Raw genomic sequence first — 13954 nt, 5'->3', positions numbered from 1 at the left:
TTTAATTCTGAATTGTCTGGTAATGGTTTACTTTCTGGAAGCAGAAGTAGTAACCATAAAACAAGGAAAGATTGATGTGCTATGCATGAACAGAAAATTCTTGGATATATTCTCTTTTCTTCTCACAAATGAGACAATATTCCTGAAAACAAAAGTCATCCCTATAAACATAGAATTTAGAGGAAAACATTAGAGCTTGAACATTACAAAGGAAGGAGACAGCTGCAACTGAATTAATGATAGGAGGTAAAAAATAACCCCTTTAGAAATTATTTTAGCATGTTATTAGACAACTCATCAAATACAGGCTTTCTTCAAGTAATTAATTCTTCCCCAAAATTCTAAAAATTTAGATAGGGGCTTGGATGTCTATTATTTAGAATAGTTAGAAATCTATTTCAGTTTTTGGTTTTTGGGGTTTTTGTTTGTTTTTTTTTTATGCCTTGGCCTTTCAGATGATTTAAAAATATCTTCCTATTGAAATTTCTTGCTTTTTTGTCTTCTGACACTTCTAGCTTGCTAATAACTCTATTCACAAGAACAGCAGCTGGTGCCTGCACAAAATTAGGAAAAAGAATATAAATAATGTTGCATTTTATTTATAATGCATTTTTTTTACAAACTCTTATAAAATGCATTCTAGTGAGAAGTATGCGCCTTCCAAAGTGAATTGCAGGATTTTGCAGATTATCAAAAGATGTGAAACAAAAAAGAAAAGAAAGAGGGGATGAATAGATAAAATGAATAAATTACAATAGCAGTGGTGTTGATAGTACTGGTGACAACAGGTAAGAAAAAGTGAATCAGTGTCACAATAAGCAAAAAAAAAGAAGACATAGAAAAGTTTAAGGGAAATGGAAATATGAGAACAGTACTAAAGGAATTGTAAGATGTAACCTGACAGGAAAGAATTCAAGGATTTTGAAATTCTGATGTGTGAAGAAGTCATGCAAGTGACAGAAGAGACTCCACTGCTTAACAGGTGCTTAATAAGCAAAAATTAACCTTTTTGTGAAGGATCACAAAATGACAAAGACGGACAATAAAGTTTATTTAAAGATATGATCAGGTGTCTCAAAAGCAATTCAGACACTATCAGAAAAAGCCCAAAGGAAATAAAATAAAGGCATAATGTGATATTGTGTGTTGTATCAAGAAAAAAACTTTGCAATATGTTACTATTGCTAGACTTCAAGGCTTTGGAAGGACATTTGAAATAAAAATCACAGGCACTAACCTGGGAATAAAGGTGAAGGTAGAAATGGTAGAAATGGCCATATAAGCTGATGGATTTAATGCACAGCTTTTCAGAATTCAGAAGAAATACAAGTCCTTCCAACCTGTTATCTGAAGATAGTGACAGTTAATTTTTGTGAAAAATCATTATGGTGTCAAAATTATGTCACCTAAGAAGTTCTAGGCCAGAAACAAGCTACTAAGTCTTCTGTGAAATACATTGTTTTTTAAAAACAGGGGTGTTGGTCAACAGTGTACAGATGCGGAGAGCAGGCATCCTGGCTGGTATCAGCAACAAAGCAGGACCAGGGCAGGGATTGTCCCCCTGAACTGGGCACTGGTGAGGCCTCACTTTGAATCCTGTGCTCTGCTCTGGGTCCCTCACTGCAAGGACATGGAGGAGGTGGAGTGTGCCCAGAGAAGGGCAATGGAGCTGCTGAAGGGTCTGGGGCACAAATCTTATGAGGAGTGGCTGAGGGAGCTGGGGGTGTTTAGGCTGGAGAAAAGGAGGCTCAGGGGAAACTTATCACTCTGTACAAGTGCCTGAAAGGGGGCTGGCCAGTTGCTTCTTCCAAGTAACAATACGCAGGAAAACAGGAAATGGGCTCAAGTTGCACCAAGGGAGGTTTAGATTGAATATTAGGAAAAATTTCTTCACTGAAAGGGTGGTCAGGTGCTGTAACATGCTTCCCAGGGAAGTGATTGAGTCACCATCCATGCAGGTATTTCAAAGACATGTAGATATGGTGCTTAGACATGTGGTTGAGTGGTGGACTTGGCAGTGTTAAGTTTATGTTTGGACACAATGAGCTTGGAGGTCTTTTCCAACATAAATAATTCTATGTTTCTAAAATCTTGGTGGAGTCAGATATATCTGTATTGTGTTGTGCCTATGAAAACAATAAGGGTATAAAAAACATGCAATATTAACATAATCATGCAAATGTGTAGCAATAAACCTATTATATACCTGTAGCCTACATAATACACCTACAATATATCCTTAGGCTACAGACCAGTACAGTGCCAATGCCAAATTCAGGCAGAATCCAGACATTTGGAAAATATCACAATTCTAGAGCTTTATGCAAAATGCAGACTTAAAGGACTTTTTTTTTCTTTTTTTAATATATAGGGAGGTTATAAAAGAACTGTCTGTAATCAAAAGAAAATAGATGCCATAGACTTATTACATCTTGCCATCCTTTCTTTCTCTACTGATCAAAAATAGCTATCTCATTTAAAAGCCTGAAACCTGTATTTTGTTTTCTCTGAAGGTGTTGGGAGACCTTCTTTCTGTGGAGGACTAAATGGATCCAAAGAAGGCAATAATCACAAAATTACTTTGCTACACTGACTCTGGGAGATTTGCTGACATGTATGGTCACTTTTCTTACACCAAATGTGCTTAGCCCCCAAAATGGCTATAGTGCTGTCCAGTTTGATTTTATTCAGACATAAATTGATGTTGTGAAGAGACACTTTGAAACAAGAGAATCTATTCCAGATCAAAGCCATATAAAAGAAAAGAAGAAGAGAATAAAGGAAGGATGGGAGGAAGGAAAAAAAAAGAAATAGGAAGTATAACTAAATAAAATAATTAATAAAGCAGTACTCAAGCTGAAATTCTTAGGTAAACTTTCATTTTAAATCCCTTAAACAAGTAAGTCCTTTAAGGCTTTCAGGTCCTTTAATTTTTTCCTACCCTCTTCATTCTGTTAAATGGTGGCAGAGGCATGACTGTATTTGTTCAGTTAAAAGTATTTCTTCCAGTCCAACTCTTCATTTTACTTTCACTGTAGCCTGAAAGGTTTCTTTTGAGTCTTTTTTACCCACATTTTTTTCATACGTACTAGGTCTTGAGATGCACCTTATTATGTTTTCCTAGGTTATCCCATGCACCACTGAAAATCTGCTTTTATATTTGGACTTCTGTTAAATGTTCCTATCAAATGATTTTCACCTGCAGAAAAAAGGTTAAAATTAGTATTACTTTTATTTAATATTTCAGAGGCCATGAGAAAGGAATTACATCTAGAGGTTTTCATGAGAGATTTTCAAGGGTTTCTTTGTATTTATGAGGCCAGGAATTACTATGAACAAATAGTTCAAAACAAATAGAATTTCAGGTTTCCACTGGTACCATAGTTTTAAAGTAAGAGACAAATAATTTGATGGAAAGCCCTGATAAAATTTATGATGTTTTATTTTGCCTATAAAAGAAATTTTGGACTTCAAACTTCCACTTGTATTTTTTCTTCTTCTTTTGTTGTTGTCTCAAGAGATATTTCCAGTGTTTTGAAATGGTTGTAAATAATCAGTTTATTACAAGTATTTATTTGTGTGTTTATTACTTTTTTTCAGGCCATTTAATGAAAACTATACAGTTCATTTCTCTAGCAGTCTTGGAATAAATTACAATGTCATTAAAACTAGAGTGGCAGAATGCACAATTAATGACTTGCAAAGTATGCCAATAAAACCATGCTGGAAACATTGGGAAATTAATAAAGCTGTAATGCAATTAGACTTAAAATTTGTATTCTGGGAGAAAATCTATGTCACACTTAGTGACTGTGCTGAGCTAATGTATCTCAAGCTGCATTTAAGGTAGGTACCATACTTTCTGCATTCAAAGACTTGTTATTACAGGAAAACAGTCCAATCCAGAGTGAAAAATGACAGCTCTATAACCTCCTAAAATAATTTTGCCGCTATTCATGTCGTAGGCCAGATTACCAGCAACTGTATATTAACACTGTGACATTGTTAAGAGACTGCATTAAACAACAAAATTTTTCAGCAGTGAAACAACTGGCAATAGAGATGAAAAATATCTTTTGTTTATTCAGTATGTTACTGGCAAGGAACTACACGAACCTGAATGATAAGCCTTCCTGCCATCTCATCTCAAATTTTGCATATATAGAAACGCCATTTTTTTGGACATTTTGAATCAGTGCCTGGAGCACTGACACAGGAACAAACTCTGCTGAGCATCAACAAAACCAACATATGGTGTCCTTATCTCCATGCAGAGACAGGGAATAGGTAGTGTTGAAATGCTCAATCAGAAATCATGGGGGGTGATGTCATTATCCCTGTACATGTGGTTGATGTGGTTGATAATGCAGGAAGAGTTCAATAAACAGAAAAAAGGAGGATTAATCTGAAAAAAATTTTGGAACTTTAGTTTAAGGCCATTCTATATTCAGTGAAAAACATAGACACTTTTGAGGATGTTTTATGCTATCCAGATCGTGAGAATAGATTAATGAGTCATCCTGTAGAGAAGTTATTTGTTTTTGTGGAATATAAAATAATGGTGAACAATTCAGCTAGTCCTGGAACCTAACTTTCAGTGGTTTAAGTGATAAGGAAATGATATCTGTAATTTTATAGATATCTCATTTAGCTGAAACTCTAACCCTGGTTTCCTACTAGTTTTATCTCAAAAAAAAAATCAACAACCTGTAGATTTACATTAAGTACATAAACAATCATTTTAAGCATGTTGTTATTGGCTATAAATGTGACTGAGATTTCACTGTAATATGTACTCTACAGTATCTACAGGTACATGAGTAAAAGATGATTATTTCAGAAATAGTTTCAGAGAAGAATAATTTTTAGTTAACACTTCAAGAGCACATGAGTTATTTGTCCAGCAGATAAGTAGACTTGTCTCAGAGTAATCCCTTTAAAATGGACCAAGCTGCTTAGATTTTTATTTGGGGAAAGCTGGACATTTCTTCCCAACTGATAGTAACAAACATGATGGTAGAAATACAAGGAAACAGCCAGGAGAGAAGGAAGGAAGGAAGGAAGGAAGGAAGGAAGGAAGGAAGGAAGGAAGGAAGGAAGGAAGGAAGGAAGGAAGGAAGGAAGACACTTGAGAAAATGATTAGTAGTTGAATAAATTTGTTCTTTTTTTTCTTTTTGTACTAAAAAATCATGCTGGAAACTAATTTTTTTCATCAGTGTTAATGTTTTGCATGGTAGAACTATGGTTGACACAGGATAATAAAAGTGTTTTAATGAGTTTCATGTCAGCTATACTTCATTTTGAGCTGAGTGATTGAAATGGCAAAGAGTTTTGTACCTTGGTCCAAGAATAAGCATAAATTCTTTAGGTGGCTGTTACCAGGACACATTTATCAATTATGACAAATCATTAGCTTTCATGGAAAAAAACAGCAGAATGAAAATGCTCCTTGACTATAGCTGGGAATAAGAAATAGCCTGAAGGCATCCTGAGCCTTACATACATCCTGAGCTTGACATTAGATTTTAATTATCATTTATTGTGAGACATTATTTGGATCTGTCACTCAGATTTTTATAACATCAGGTATAGTTATTCTTGTTCATAATGCTGTAGGGAATTAATGTGCTAACCTGGACCTTGATAACAGTTTTGGATGATGCCATTGGAAAGATGGTCATAGTTATCTTGAACAGGTAGGAATGCAACACCTATATGAATACTGATTTTTCATCAAATACAGTAAATAAAAGGAACAAAGACAGTTAAGGCCCTGCAGCTACTTCACTTGCAGCTATTCTTGAATATGATTGTGTTTTCTGTCAAAAGACTGAGTTTGGTTTGTTCACCCAGATTTGCTGTGGGATGAATTCCTAAAGAGCACAGCCACAAGCCAGTTGGAAAAGCACTAAACAAAGCACGAGGAAGTGAGAAACCAACTACCAGACCAAGGTTTTTCTAGTGTTTAGACTGTGGCCCCACATCCTGCATTGGAAGAAAGATCAGTAGGAACTGAACTAAAAATCAGTCTGTACCAGCTTTAAGAGTCTTCAAAAAATTAGATCCATAAACTTCTAATGTGAAAGAAGAAGATGGCAGGAATGGAAGAAGCAAATGTCTGTGATTTATAAGTCCTTCACAGTTTGATGCAGTCTGGTTTTCAGGAGGAAAGAAAAAAATCTGCTGGCTAAGAGAAGAAAAAAGATAGCTTTAGACAAGAAAAAAGAAAGCATTCTGGACCAGAAAATTTCAAATTTTGTGTAACAGTTTATTTTCTGATTTCAAATCTTGCCATTCTTTAATGTACACTGTCCTTTAATGAATGACGTACTACTTTTGGCTCATTAGTGTCACGCCAGTCATTCAAAGGAACATTATGTTGGCAGATACTCTAGCTCAGAAGTTTATACAGTGTCAAGCTTTTACTCCTCTTCCTTGCAGAGCGAAATATATCTGTGTTTCATGATCTCTGGAAGTGAGAAAAGTCATTGCTGGGATGTCACCAGCTTTTAACAGGCTTTCCAAACCCTTAGGCGATGAAGTCATCCGTATTTCACCAAAAATAGTAGAATATTTGCAGTCACTATAAGGTGATTCTGCAATCTAGGAATGCATTAAGAGTTGGTATGGTATGTTTAATAGCTTATTATTTGTCTATTAATTTGAAGATTCTTGACTTTTTTTCTTATTCCCTGTTTCTTCTAAAAAAAATCTTAGTGAGAATGGATGCAATTCCACTCTCATCAGGAAATAGGCTGGAATATCTTTAAAAAGCTCTTTCCTTGGCATTGAGAGTTTTTATCTTCGTATTTTTTAGATGCATTTTATTAAAGTAACTGATGAATAAACCAGAAAAAGTACTATTCATGTTATACATTAACAATTCTTTGAACAAAACATGATCCCTCAAGTAATGAAAATTCAATGAGTGTACATAAAACATAAATTTAAGAACAATATTTTTTTCTTTTTTTTAGCTGAGGACTTAACAAGTGACCACATATCTGTGGTGCTTAAATAGTAAAAGAGTATTGTGAAATTCTGGAAAAGGTTAAACAATGTTTTTAGCAGAGCCTGGTTTATACTAATTTCATTTTACAGGGCACTGATTAAGACCTTGTTCTCAATGTCACATACAGTTCTGGTAACCTACTTTCAAGATTAACTTAATAAAGGAGCAGGTGTAGGAAACTGCTATGATGGTAATTAGAGGAATGCAATATTTATCTGACCAAGAGAGGTTTAGAACTTGGTTTACACAGCCTCACGTAGAAAAACAAGTTATAACAAATTTGGGGGTTGACTAATTCATTCAGATGTGAAGGTGTATATGTGAAGGAAGGAATAGAACTACTTAAACCTAAAAGTCAGTACAGATACCTGACCAAGTATGTGAGAGGCTCAGGTATAAAGTTACAATTGGAAATTAGAAGATCTCTAATCAGCTGGAACTGCAAAGGTCTTTCAAACTTGGCTTGGAAAATATAAAATATGTTTTAAGATTCAAGTGCTGCAGGAGTAAATTTTGTGATTGATTTTTTGTTCATTATCACTGAATGTGTGATATTAGTGGTTACATTGGCTGTTATGGAGGTTCATGTTTAAGACACAAAGGACTGGATCAATGTTTGTGATTTGCCCTGGGTTAATCTAATCCAAATGTGGGGAGTGGGGGCAATTCCTCTGGTTTGGCAAATTCTCAGCTACTATGGACATGGGAATGATGACCTTGAAAAATTTTGAGTCTTTCTGTGGGACAGCATAATCACCACACTTGATGTTTTATGGTGTTTTACATTTGTCAGATTTACTTTAGTAAGCTTACTGAAAAATGTTGATTATCAGTCATATGGGGGTGCAGATATTCTTGGACAACCTATAACTACTTAAAGGCTGGCTACAGTTATAGGACTGCAACAAAGAAATAATTGAACCTATCCAATACTATTTCCCATGATCTTTCCCACTTCTAACCTTCATAGGAGAAACTGATGCTGTCTTACAATCCCCAAGTACTAATTTATTAAATTTTCACATCTTGGCCAATACCTGATTCAACACTACAAAAATACTGCCATTAAAAATATTAAACAAATTTTATATCAAGTGATTTGCTATATAAATGGGGTTTTTCCTGTGGTATTTTCTGCTACTCAGAATTGCACATAGTAATTTTATTCTGTGACAGTTTCAAAACTATTGTATTAAGCACTGCTTTATGAAATATGTAACGCTTTTTTGATATTGATAGACTTAATATTGAATTTTTTAATGTGCATAAATATCAGAATTTAATCTTTTGTTGACCCCACTAGTTTTCATAAAATTTGAGACTAAAATCTGCAATTTGAATAAATGGCTTCTGATATTGTGGTGCTTTTCTGAAAGGGAGGAGGCAGAAACGTTTTCTCTATATTCAGACAAAGAGTTACATTTGAATGCCTGAGGAACCATTTGATTTCATTATTTCACTGTTTAGCAATTGTGGTGAAAATATGTAGTTTTAAAGCAGATAATGTGCTTATCAGGTGGTGATACTGTGACACTTTAAATGAGAAATATAATAAATATTTTACTTAAAAGTTAATGTCACAGAACTTCTCACAGATTTAAAAGTATCATTCTGAAACAGGCTCTTAAAATATAGATTTTATGACTCATAAAAATAATTCTAACTATAAAAAAACTTAGATATAAAAGACACTCGTGGTTTAACCCCACCCCACAATTGAGAACCACACAGCTGCTCACTCACTTCCACTGATGGGATGTGTGTCAGAGACTGAAATATTAGTTTATGACTTAAAGATTTTAATGAAAGATTTTTGCCTATTATGCTAGAACTGTATTACAAAAACTGCAAAGAATTCCACCACACTCTGAATAGACCTTTGAAGTGATTGTTCACTGATTCAGACAGGATAAAGTAACAACTCAAGGGATGGGAACATCCACAAAGCACAAGCCTAACACCTTCAGGGAGGAGATGACAGCCCCAGGGCTACCAGCTGCCAGGCTCTGCTCAACAGACCCTGGCATCAAAGGGCGAGGAGGGAGGCGTTGGATGTGTATCGCAAAGGCTCTGGTGAGAGACAGTGGCTGCCCATCCTCCGCTGTGCAGACCAGCCCAGCTGAGGAGCCCTTCACCTGGGAAAGGCTGATCCTCAACAGAGGGGATGTCATGGCCCATCCAAGGGCCTCCCAAAGGGGTACCCAGACCCTGCACCAGAGTACCCAAGATGATGCAAAAGACCCTCTGTGTTGTAAGGGACAGTGGCCCCCAACCCTGTATTGTGCGTTACATAGAGTGTGCCAGACTTCTTCCTTTCTCATAGTTATTTTGATTCTTATATTTCATTTGTACTCCTGGTGGTCTAATCTCTAAGGCAGAGCTCCATTCCTCTAGCTGGTGTCATCAGCATCAGGTCACGTGCAGCAATTCCAATTACTTTAGAGTTATCTCCAGGGAGGAAAGGACTATTACACTGCACTCTGTAAAATTCAAAGTGCACGTGTCACCAATAACCTGAAAAGTCCAGAAAGAATACTTACAAACCCTCAGCCTGGGCATTTTCAGTCAAAATTTGCAATCTTGAATCACAGACTGCTGTTGGTTTTATTACCAGATCAAGAAGGAATGAAAGGATGATATCCCTTGGAATGAGTTTCTTTCTGATGTATGTTGCATTAGAAAGAGAAAAATATCATGCAAATGTAAAAAACGAGTGTTTTTTTCTCTCAATTTTCTTTTTAACATTTAAAATGTTTCCAAGAAACTAGTCAATAATTTAAATTTATGAAATATTTAATTTTCTAGTTCAGTCAGCTGTATAACTAAAGGTGCAGAACATCACAATTAGTCTTATATTAGGATAATTTATTTTAAATTTCCATAATATAAATCCTCCAGTAAGGAAATTTTGCTTTTTATATGTATTTTTATTCCTCCCTTGCTCTCTTTCTTATTGCCTTCCCTTCTCAGTCTCTTACCCTCTCTCTTTCTCCTTCCTTTTCTTTCCCATGAAGAAGGCAGCCGAGGAAGTCGTGACTCAGAACCTTATTAGAAATCCAATCTTTGACCCTCTTAAAGATCCCTATTGAGTTTTTGTTGAACTCCTTAATTGTCTGGTTGCTTATGAAATCACTGACTGTGTTTTTGTGAATAATGCATACATAACTGAATTCTTTAAAGCTTTACTTTCTTGGTGATTAAGCCTTTTTCTCCCCTTGAATGTCACTGCAGGGGAGTAAACTTCAAGTGAGAACATGCTTTTTTTCCCCCCTTTTCTTAAATGTACCTTCAGTGTAAAATAAAGATTAACTTTTTTTAGCTGACTTCCCAAAAAATAAACCTATTCATTTCATAAATCCCAACTTCATGATCAAAACGAAGTGAAGCCAATCCTCCCTTAGGTATGCATTACTATTTCACTCATCTCTTTTATGCTATTATTAAGCATAATTAATATTTCTTGTAAAGCTCAGGGCTGCTACACCTGCTGTAACTAATAACAAAAACATTCTGGAAGTGCAATATAAAAAAAACTTAAAGAGCAATTTGTGTTTGACACATGTGGGGGAGCAGGAAGAACAGTGGGCAGCCACACTGGCAGACAATTGTTTTGAAATATATTAAGTTCCCTGCTCTTTGGAAACCTGGCCTGAGGAATGACAGATATGAATGCTTTGGAATTCAACATATTTTTCTTTTTGTCTGCTAGTATGGCTCAGACCAGCTTGAATTTTTTTCCTCTATGCACTGGTTTACATTATTGCTCCCTGTGCCACTTTATGAAATCAATCATTTAACAGAAGAATCTAGGTAAGAGACTAACTCACATTTTGGGAGCAGAAGAAGATGGAAACCAGGACACATGGGAGCTAAACAAAGAAACTAACATTTCCATGGTATGTACAAAAAGAAGCAGATTCTGTGTTGGACAATATGGGAAATATGAGATATCTGGATTACCATACCATGCACAAAAGTAGAGAATGTGGGCTGAAAACATGCAAAAACTGTGGAGATATACACAGTCACCTGGTACAGAATGAAACATGTTTATTTGGCTGAAAATATCCCAGATAGGCCATGGTTTATTGATGTCATATTTCCAGCTTGCTTTCTTGTTTTTCAGGCTATTTTTTTCCACCAGGAATTACTCATCTGTGCTGTGTATTAAGTGCACTGTAGAGTACACTGAGCTAACTTCAAAGATGTGTTGCACTTAAGATCGACCTGAGCTGACCTGTGTGATCTGAAAGGACTGAGAGCTGTCCAGGTCCATCTTGTGTGGGCATGATCATGAGAGCACTGTGCGTCTACAGAGTTATGTTTACAGCACAAAAAACACAAAATCCAGCAATTTAACATCAGATTCTGCAGTAAATTACTCTCATTTAAAACTTATTAAATAGCAAAGCTTTTGAAAAGTATGGTTGTTAAATGCAAACAGCATGGAAGAAACATGAAGAATGAAAAGAAAAAAAACAAACCCTGCTTGAAATGCACAGTAAAAATAAATCTCTGCCACTAAATTTTTGTCCATAACATCCTATATAGTCTTTATTACTGTTTGAGGTTAGCTTTTTTCTTCATTTCTTTTGTTTTTAACAAGTAAAATTGCCTAACATTAGTACTGGAAATTAATTTAATAATGCAGCAAGGATTCTTTGCACAAAACATGATTAATTTCCTTAATGTCTTAAGAAATTAGGAGAGTCCCCAGTGAAGCTTTGACCTTGGAGCAAAATCTATGTCTAAATGCCACTGAAGTGGTCAAGTGCTTCCATCTGTGCCTGCCCACAGCTTGGCAAAGAGGAGACAGAATGCTGGTGTTACACAACTGGAACAAAGTGGGAGAAGCAGCTCAGAACAGGAATGTTGACCGCAGTCTTCCATGAGCTCTCTGGACTGACAGCAGCATCCTTCTTGATCCATTTATACTCCTCCTTCTCCTGAAACAGCAGCTTCTCTGATGGGGCTTCTGTTGTGGAGTGGGAAGGCTGTGGATTCATGAATGGACTGTGCTGTCAAAGGCATCACAGTTTCACTGTGCATGTTCCTCTAAGTGTATGGAACTGCTAAAATTAGGATTTAGCTACTCTCAGCTCTGCTGCATGAGGAGTGTGGGATGATCTTAATTTCAAAGCAGGTTGAGCGAGGCAACTTGATTTTATTTGTCCCTACAAAGTAAATTACAGTTACCCTTTCAACAAGTTATGCTGGCACATAGTGGAGGAAATGCATATTTTATAGAAAGATAGGAATAACATTTAAGGTAAAAAGGATGGAACTGCTGCAGGAAAATCAAGTTGCAGTGACCGCTATTTGGCAGCAGGCATCAGGTGGCTCCTGAAAGAAACCAAATCCTTGGGTTTCTCAAACCCAAGTAGAATCTGAAATAGATAATATAATTATATTATATTATATATCTATATCAGTTTAATTTACAGGCTCCATTGAGCTTTTGTGAAAAGTGTTCCACTTTCCGTGATGTACTGCTATGAAAACAATGTTACCAAAAGTTTATGCAATTATTAATGGAAAATGAAACAGTAGAAGGGTATTATGAATAAAAATTAAAATACTGTAAAAAAATATCCTTCAAAAAATGTAATGGAATAACAGCTAGAAGATGGTTCAGTGCTTCATTTTGGAAAGGACAATGAAGCAGGCCTTTCCAAAATGGACAGTGAAAACATAGGAAGGGCTAATATTGATGTAAAGGGCAGAATGTAGATTAAGGGTCCTCAGTCTACTGAGTAATCTTCAGGGGCTACTCTGCCCCTGAAGCTTTATTTTCAGTTATGCTCCAGCTCAGATTCTCTTTGTTTCCATATGTATCTATGCAATATCCATAAATGTATATACAGCTCCCTCTACAAGGATTCCTCTTCTCTTCTTAAAGATGTGTGTGTCTATTTCTGCTTTCTAATGTGGGACAAAATGAGGATCCAAACAATATTTGATTGTGCAACTAGCCTAACTCCTGTTACAAGTCTCTAGGATCTGCAGTCATGTTCTTGCATGAATATCTGGACTGAGATTACACTTGTATCTCAAATGGATGATATATAATAGAAAACATGACTGTTCTCTAAAAAAGTAGAAATAGGAAAAATTAGATTTTATAAATAATTTGTTAAGTTATCCCTATGTGTTATGCATCATTGCATTTCCATGCATATTTTCCTGATAATATTGCAGATTTTCCTGATAATATCACAAATTTTGAATGTATTTTTGCCCATTATTAGGTTGTTACTACTATATTAACTTGATGATAGGTAACCTATTTGATTTTGGTGGGTTATTTGATTGTAATCACGATTCTTGCTGGAAGTTTATAGGCAATAAATTCAGGTTATAAAGAGTACTCCTCCCCTTTTTTTAATCTCTTTTTTTTTTTTTTTTTTTTTTTTTTTTTTGGTAGCAAAGAAGTTATTTCAAAGGTCACCATTGTAAGTGCGATAAAGCATATCTCAAACTAGCAAATCTAAAGAATTCTTTGGAATATCCATGAATGCCTAAAATGGTTTAGGGAATGTTATCTTAGCTGCTTCATCATTTGCTACTCCTGATGATGTTATTGTGGTCAGTTATTACAGGCTGGGTGTAACATGAGGGGAAATAAATTAAACTTGGAATCAGTGTAAGGTTTCCTCTTTGCTCTTCAGGAATCAGAAGAAAGTTGATTTCTTGAGCAATGTTGCTTCCATCTGTTCTTGCTAGAGAAAACAGTGAACAACATCCAGCTGTCTCTCATTGTTACTTTGAGGCAGAGATGCATGAGAAAAGCTCGATACAGAAGATGTTCCCATACATGCAGTATAAATTATAGATTTTTAAAAAATGTTTTATCTCTTCAAACTGGGACTTAAGCACTCACAAAAAAGAAACAACAAACAAACCAAAATAAAGCTATCTCTGAATAGTTACAGGAAAGACAA

This window comes from Agelaius tricolor, unplaced genomic scaffold (assembly GCF_023055355.1).
Source record: "Agelaius tricolor isolate 1412-34295 unplaced genomic scaffold, bAgeTri1.0.p SCAF_5, whole genome shotgun sequence".
NCBI classification, from domain to species: domain Eukaryota; kingdom Metazoa; phylum Chordata; class Aves; order Passeriformes; family Icteridae; genus Agelaius; species Agelaius tricolor.
The sequence above is the reverse complement of the archived record's forward strand: the minus strand, read 5'-3'. Positions refer to the sequence as shown.